This window comes from Bombina bombina, chromosome 4 (assembly GCF_027579735.1).
Source record: "Bombina bombina isolate aBomBom1 chromosome 4, aBomBom1.pri, whole genome shotgun sequence".
NCBI lineage: Eukaryota > Metazoa > Chordata > Amphibia > Anura > Bombinatoridae > Bombina > Bombina bombina.
In genome coordinates, this window is record NC_069502.1 from 1,014,586,924 (window position 1) to 1,014,593,819 (window position 6,896).

Below are 6,896 nucleotides of genomic sequence, written 5' to 3' on the forward strand. Positions count from 1 at the left end.
ATGTAACCCAACTGCTAGCGTGAATTGAAAGCACACGCTAGCACACTGAGAAATATCCAGGACGTGACCCACTCAGGAAGCAGATTAGAAGATAACAAAAATGAATATTGTTCCAGAATGCAGGAAAGCCACAAAGGATAAAACGTCCCTTTAAGTAGTACAAAGAACAAAAAGGAAATGCTCTTACTTGAAGCTTCTGAAAAAGGTCCTCTTTAGCAGGCTTGTAAAACAAAGGAAAAGTTCTCTTTTGTAGCTTGTAAAAGTATAATGTCCCTTTAAGCAGGTATATAACAAACAGAAAGGCAAAGTTCTCTTTTGCAGCTTGTAAAAGTAAATGTCCCTTTTAAGCAGGTGTATAACAAACAGAAAGGCAAAGTTCTCTTTTGCAGCTTGTAAAAGTAAATGTCCCTTTTAAGCAGGTGTATAACAAACAGAAAGGCAAAGTTCTCTTTTGCAGCTTGTAAAAGTAAATGTCCCTTTTAAGCAGGTGTATAACAAACAGAAAGGCAAAGTTCTCTTTTGCAGCTTGTAAAAGTAAATGTCCCTTTTAAGCAGGTGTATAACAAACAGAAAGGCAAAGTTCTCTTTTGCAGCTTGTAAAAGTAAAATGTCCCTTTAAGCAGGTCTTGTTTATCAAAGAATAGTTTTAAAGGTAAAGGCAAAAGCAAGGTCAGGCAGGCAGAAGTCGGCATCCAAATATCAGCAAAAGGTATAGGCAAAAGACAAGGTCAGGCAAGCAGAAGTCGGCATCCAAGTATCAGCAAAAGGGTAAAAACTACAGGCAAGGTCAGGCAGGCAGAAGTCAATGTCCAAATATCAGTAAGTAGGAATTAGGCAAGAGGCTTGGTCAGGCAGGCAGAAGTCGGTACACAGAAGAACAAAACTGATATGGTACTCACAATCCAGGGAAACAAACAAACGGGCCCAGATTCAGATCTCCCGCCGAGATTTAAAGGGCAGGAGCGTAACCGTCATCAGAGGGGTGTGAGAGAAAGCGTCATGTTGCTAAGCAACATGACGTCAGAGACACAGAGAAGTTCCGGGAGCCACGGCGATGAACGGAAGCGATCATGACAGCACCCCCTCCTCAAGGACCCCTCCGGGGGACAGGACCAGGTCTATCAGGATGAGTCTTGTGGAAGGTCTTGACCAATATAGGAGCATTTACTTGATGAGCAGGTTCCCAAGAACGTTCCGTGACTGGATAACCCTTCCAATGAATGAGATAATACAATTTCTTGCCCCGCAATTTGGAATCTAGAATATGGCTGATCTCAAACTCAGGATGTCCATGCACCAATAACGGTGGAGGTTTAGAAAAAGGCTTAGAATACCTGTTACTCATCACAGGTTTTAAAAGAGAAACATGGAATACCGGATGGACTTTGAGAGACTTGGGTAAAGCTACCCGATAAGCAGTGGAACATACCTGACCCAGTATTCGGAAAGGACCCACATATCGTGGTCCCAATTTGTTAGAAGGTTGTTTCAGGCGAAGAAATCGAGAGGAAATCCAAACTTTATCACCAGGGCGATATTTGGGAGCCTTCTTCCGTCGAAGATCCGAAAAGAACTTGTAACGTCTAGAAGTGACAGAAAGAATACGATGTATCTTCTGCCAATGTCGAGTTAATCTTCGGGCTGTAAGATCAGAAGCAGGATTCACTGTGGAGGAAGTATGCAAAGGGAATGTCCTAGGCTGATATCCGTAAGCTGCATGAAAAGGAGAAGTCTGAAGGGAGGAATTGTACCGGGCATTATGGGCCAATTCAGCCAAAGGAAGGTAAGAAGTCCAGTTAGAATGATAATGATCCACATAATGTCTAAGATATGTTTCAAGACACTGGTTTACTCTTTCAGTCTGACCATTCGATTGTGGGTGGTGAGAAGTAGAGAGAGATATAGTAGTACCAAAATGTTTACAAAGTGACCTCCAAAATCGAGAAACGAATTGTACCCCTCTATCTGAAACAATATCTAGAGGAAATCCATGGATTCTTACAATATGAAGAATAAAAAGTTCAGAGAGTCTTTTGGCAGATGGTAATCCTGGCAAGGGTACAAAATGAGCCGTCTTAGTGAACCTGTCGACCACCACCCAGATAGTATTGTTCCTAGTGGACAAAGGAAGATCGGTAATAAAGTCCATGGATACATGAGTCCAAGGCTGGTGAGGTATAGGCAATGGTTGGAGTAATCCTGAAGGAAGTTGGCGTGGAGTTTTGTTCATGGCACATTGTGTGCATACTGAGACGTAATCCTTCACATCTTGAGAGAGTGTAGGCCACCAGACATGTTGTTTGAGGTTTCGAGTGGTAATACTGATGCCAGGATGTCCAGAAAGGGGACTATCATGAGCCCAAAATAAAATCTTGGAACGAAGGCGTTCAGGAACAAAGAGTAAACCATCGGGAGGTTTACAGGACAAAGGAAGATGCTCTTGAGCGGACTGTAATTCTTGTAACCAAGAAGTTGTTAACTGGGCAATGACTTCATGAGGTTGGAGAATGGTACCAGACTCAGGAACTGGGGTATCTTGAAATTGTCTGGAAAGTGCGTCTGCTTTAATATTTTTTGAACCAGGTATGTAAGACAAATTATAGTGAAACCGAGAGAAGAATAATGACCAGCGTGCTTGCCTGGAATTTAGTCGTTTGGCTGTTTGGAGATACAGAAGGTTCTTATGATCAGTAAGTATAGTAAATGGCAAAGAAGTACCCTCCAGCCAATGTCTCCATTCATCCAATGCCATCTTGATGGCAAGCAACTCTTTATTCCCTACGTCATAGTTAAATTCGGAAGGAGTGAATTTTTTAGAGAAAAAAGCAACAGGATGAATCCTTCCAGTCTCTGGTATTCGTTGAGACAGAACAGCTCCAGCAGCAACAGAGGAAGCATCCACCTCCAGAATAAATTGAAACTCAGGATTTGGATGACGAAGGATAGGAGCTGAGGAAAAAGCTTCTTTGAGAGATTCAAAAGCTTCTATAGCCTCAGACGGCCATACTTTACAGTTTTGTCCTTTTCTTGTGAGAGAAGTAAGAGGAGAAGTAATAGTAGCAAAATTCTTGATGAACTTTCTGTAATAATTGGCGAAGCCTAGGAAACGTTGTAAAGCCTTCAAAGAATCAGGTCTAGGCCAATCCAAAATGGCAGAAAGTTTAGTAGGGTCCATTTCGAATCCAGCTGCCGATATTACATAACCCAGAAAGGGTATGGATTTTTGATGGAAAGAACATTTCTCCAGTTTAGCAAACAGATGGAATTCTCTTAGACGTTGAAGTACTTTCTTGACGTGGTGCACATGATCTTGGAGGTTCTGAGAAAAAATTAAGATGTCGTCCAGGTATATGATAACAAATATATTCAAAAAATCACGAAAGATCTCGTTTACAAAATGCTGGAAAACCGCCGGAGCATTGCATAGCCCGAAGGGCATGACCAAATATTCATAATGCCCAAATCGAGTGTTAAAGGCAGTCTTCCACTCATCTCCTTTGCGTATACGGATCAAGTTGTATGCACCACGTAGGTCGAGTTTGGTGAAAATGGTGGCTCCCTGAAGATAAGTAAAAAGTTCAGGAATAAGGGGCAGAGGATAACTGTTCTTGATGGTAATCTGATTCAATCCACGATAATCAATACAGGGTCTTAATCCGCCATCCTTTTTTCCCACAAAAAAGAAACCAGCCCCTACAGGGGAAGAGGAGGGTCGAATAAATCCTCTAGCCAGATTGTCTTTTATATATTCTTCCAGAGCCATGTTTTCTGGTTTAGAAAGTGGATATGTCTTGCCTCGAGGATAGGCAGCCCCAGGAAGGAGGTCAATGGGACAATCAAAAGGGCGATGAGGAGGAAGACGTTCAGCTTCTTTTTTGGAGAAGACATCCACAAAGTCATGGTAATGCATAGGTAAGGATTCTGGAGTTTCAACTGTGAGAGCAATAGTGAGTGGTAACTTAGTAATCTTTTGAAGACATTTAGTCTGGCAAGTAGATCCCCAGGAAGTGAGTTCACCGAAAGTCCAAGAAAAAATGGGATTGTGAATCTGGAGCCAGGGTAATCCCAAGATAATGGGAAATTGCGGAGTGGGAATGACATCGAAACAAATTGTCTCAGAATGAAGTATTCCTACGGTGAGGATTAAGGGTTGAGTAGAAAACTGAATGTATCCAGAACCCAAAGGATCTCCACTGACCGTAGAGACTGAAATGGAATACTCCTTCTTTAGTAAGGGTATAGAATGAGTAGAAACAAATGTAGAGTCAATGAACACACCTCCAGCACCAGAATCAATTAGAGCTTGGGTATAGATCTTCTTATGTCCAATTAGAAGAGTTACTGGAACAAAGAGTTTCTTGTATAGGGAATGACCACTATTTTGGCTTAACTCAGTTCCCTGGACTAGAGTTAAGCCCTGGCTTTTACTGGCCTAGTAGGACAATCCCTTAATAAATGTCCTTTAAGGCCACAGTACAGACATAAGCCAAGAGTCCGTCTTCTCAAGCGTTCAGTCTCAGTTAATTTTATACTTCCTACTTCCATGGGTTCAGCCTGATCAGTAGTAGGAGAGGCTGGAGTGACTGGATTAGAAAAACGAGGAGCTAAACGAAAAGGAGTTCGAGTGGAAGTCCTCTGTGTTCTATCCTTTTCTTGTTGGCGTTCACGAAACCTGGCGTCGAGACTGATACAGAGATTTATTAAGGCTTCTAAGGACTCTGGAAGTTCACGATACACCAATTCATCCTTGAGACGCTCAGAAAGTCCTTTACGGAAAGCGGCTCTGAGTGCTCCCTGATTCCAAGTGGTTTCAGAGGCAAGGGTGCGGAACTCAATTGCATATTGAGAGACTGGTTGATTTCCTTGACGTAAATCCAGGAGAGTAGCTTCAGCAGCGGATGACCTTCCAGGTTTATCGAATACGTTTGAGAATGTAGATAGAAATGTATCAACATCCAACAGTATAGGATCATTCTTTTCTAGCAAAGGTGACACCCAAGCCAAGGCTTTTCCTTTCATTAAGGAAATAAGAAACGTGATTCTAGAAGAGGCAGTAGCAAAGAGAGTAGGGCTATTTCGGAAATGAAGACGGCATTGATTCAAAAAGCCTCTACATTCTTCAGGATTCCCATCATATTTATCCGGAAGAGGAATCCTGGGACTTAGTTGTACCTGAGACTGATTGTTAGGAATCGGAGGAGGTAATGCCTCAATCGGATTTGGATTGGGATTAGGATTGGGAGGTGCGGTAGCAACCAAATTTTGTAATAGAGCAGTAATTTGATCAAGTTTAGTGTCCAGAGACTGCAAGTGAGTGGCATGAGAACCCAAGAGCTGTCCCTGGTGAGCCACGGCCATAGATAATTCAGTGGGGTCCATTTTTATGGCCCGTTTGTAATGTCAGCCGCTCTGGAATCAATCCGGGATGTAACCCAACTGCTAGCGTGAATTGAAAGCACACGCTAGCACACTGAGAAATATCCAGGACGTGACCCACTCAGGAAGCAGATTAGAAGATAACAAAAATGAATATTGTTCCAGAATGCAGGAAAGCCACAAAGGATAAAACGTCCCTTTAAGTAGTACAAAGAACAAAAAGGAAATGCTCTTACTTGAAGCTTCTGAAAAAGGTCCTCTTTAGCAGGCTTGTAAAACAAAGGAAAAGTTCTCTTTTGTAGCTTGTAAAAGTATAATGTCCCTTTAAGCAGGTATATAACAAACAGAAAGGCAAAGTTCTCTTTTGCAGCTTGTAAAAGTAAATGTCCCTTTTAAGCAGGTGTATAACAAACAGAAAGGCAAAGTTCTCTTTTGCAGCTTGTAAAAGTAAATGTCCCTTTTAAGCAGGTGTATAACAAACAGAAAGGCAAAGTTCTCTTTTGCAGCTTGTAAAAGTAAATGTCCCTTTTAAGCAGGTGTATAACAAACAGAAAGGCAAAGTTCTCTTTTGCAGCTTGTAAAAGTAAATGTCCCTTTTAAGCAGGTGTATAACAAACAGAAAGGCAAAGTTCTCTTTTGCAGCTTGTAAAAGTAAAATGTCCCTTTAAGCAGGTCTTGTTTATCAAAGAATAGTTTTAAAGGTAAAGGCAAAAGCAAGGTCAGGCAGGCAGAAGTCGGCATCCAAATATCAGCAAAAGGTATAGGCAAAAGACAAGGTCAGGCAAGCAGAAGTCGGCATCCAAGTATCAGCAAAAGGGTAAAAACTACAGGCAAGGTCAGGCAGGCAGAAGTCAATGTCCAAATATCAGCAAGTAGGAATTAGGCAAGAGGCTTGGTCAGGCAGGCAGAAGTCGGTACACAGAAGAACAAAACTGATATGGTACTCACAATCCAGGGAAACAAACAAACGGGCCCAGATTCAGATCTCCCGCCGAGATTTAAAGGGCAGGAGCGTAACCGTCATCAGAGGGGTGTGAGAGAAAGCGTCATGTTGCTAAGCAACATGACGTCAGAGACACAGAGAAGTTCCGGGAGCCGCGGCGACACGGCGATGAACGGAAGCGATCATGACAATATCTATGTAAATGTAGTATTCATCACATAGGGGATTCACAAGTTTTAGGTTCTTGTTATCAAGAGTTGACAGTTATAACATCTAAAAGTCTGACTAACTTGATTGTGCAACTATAGGGGCACTGTCAGGACACGATTAGTAGACTAAACAAGCAACTCTCAAAGGTCATATGCCATTGGAACCTGAATTCCCTATCTAAAAAATTCAAGATGATGTTCATTAGTATTGCAAATCAGGAAATTTTTTAAATGCGACAGCAATAAAGGTCGGCCTGGAACGACTGAGCACAGTGTTAAAGAGATAAAATCCTCAGAAATGTTGTAATAGAGCTGGGATATTGGAATTGTGACCCTTCTTTATTCTTATATAGCTGACTGGCTAAGAG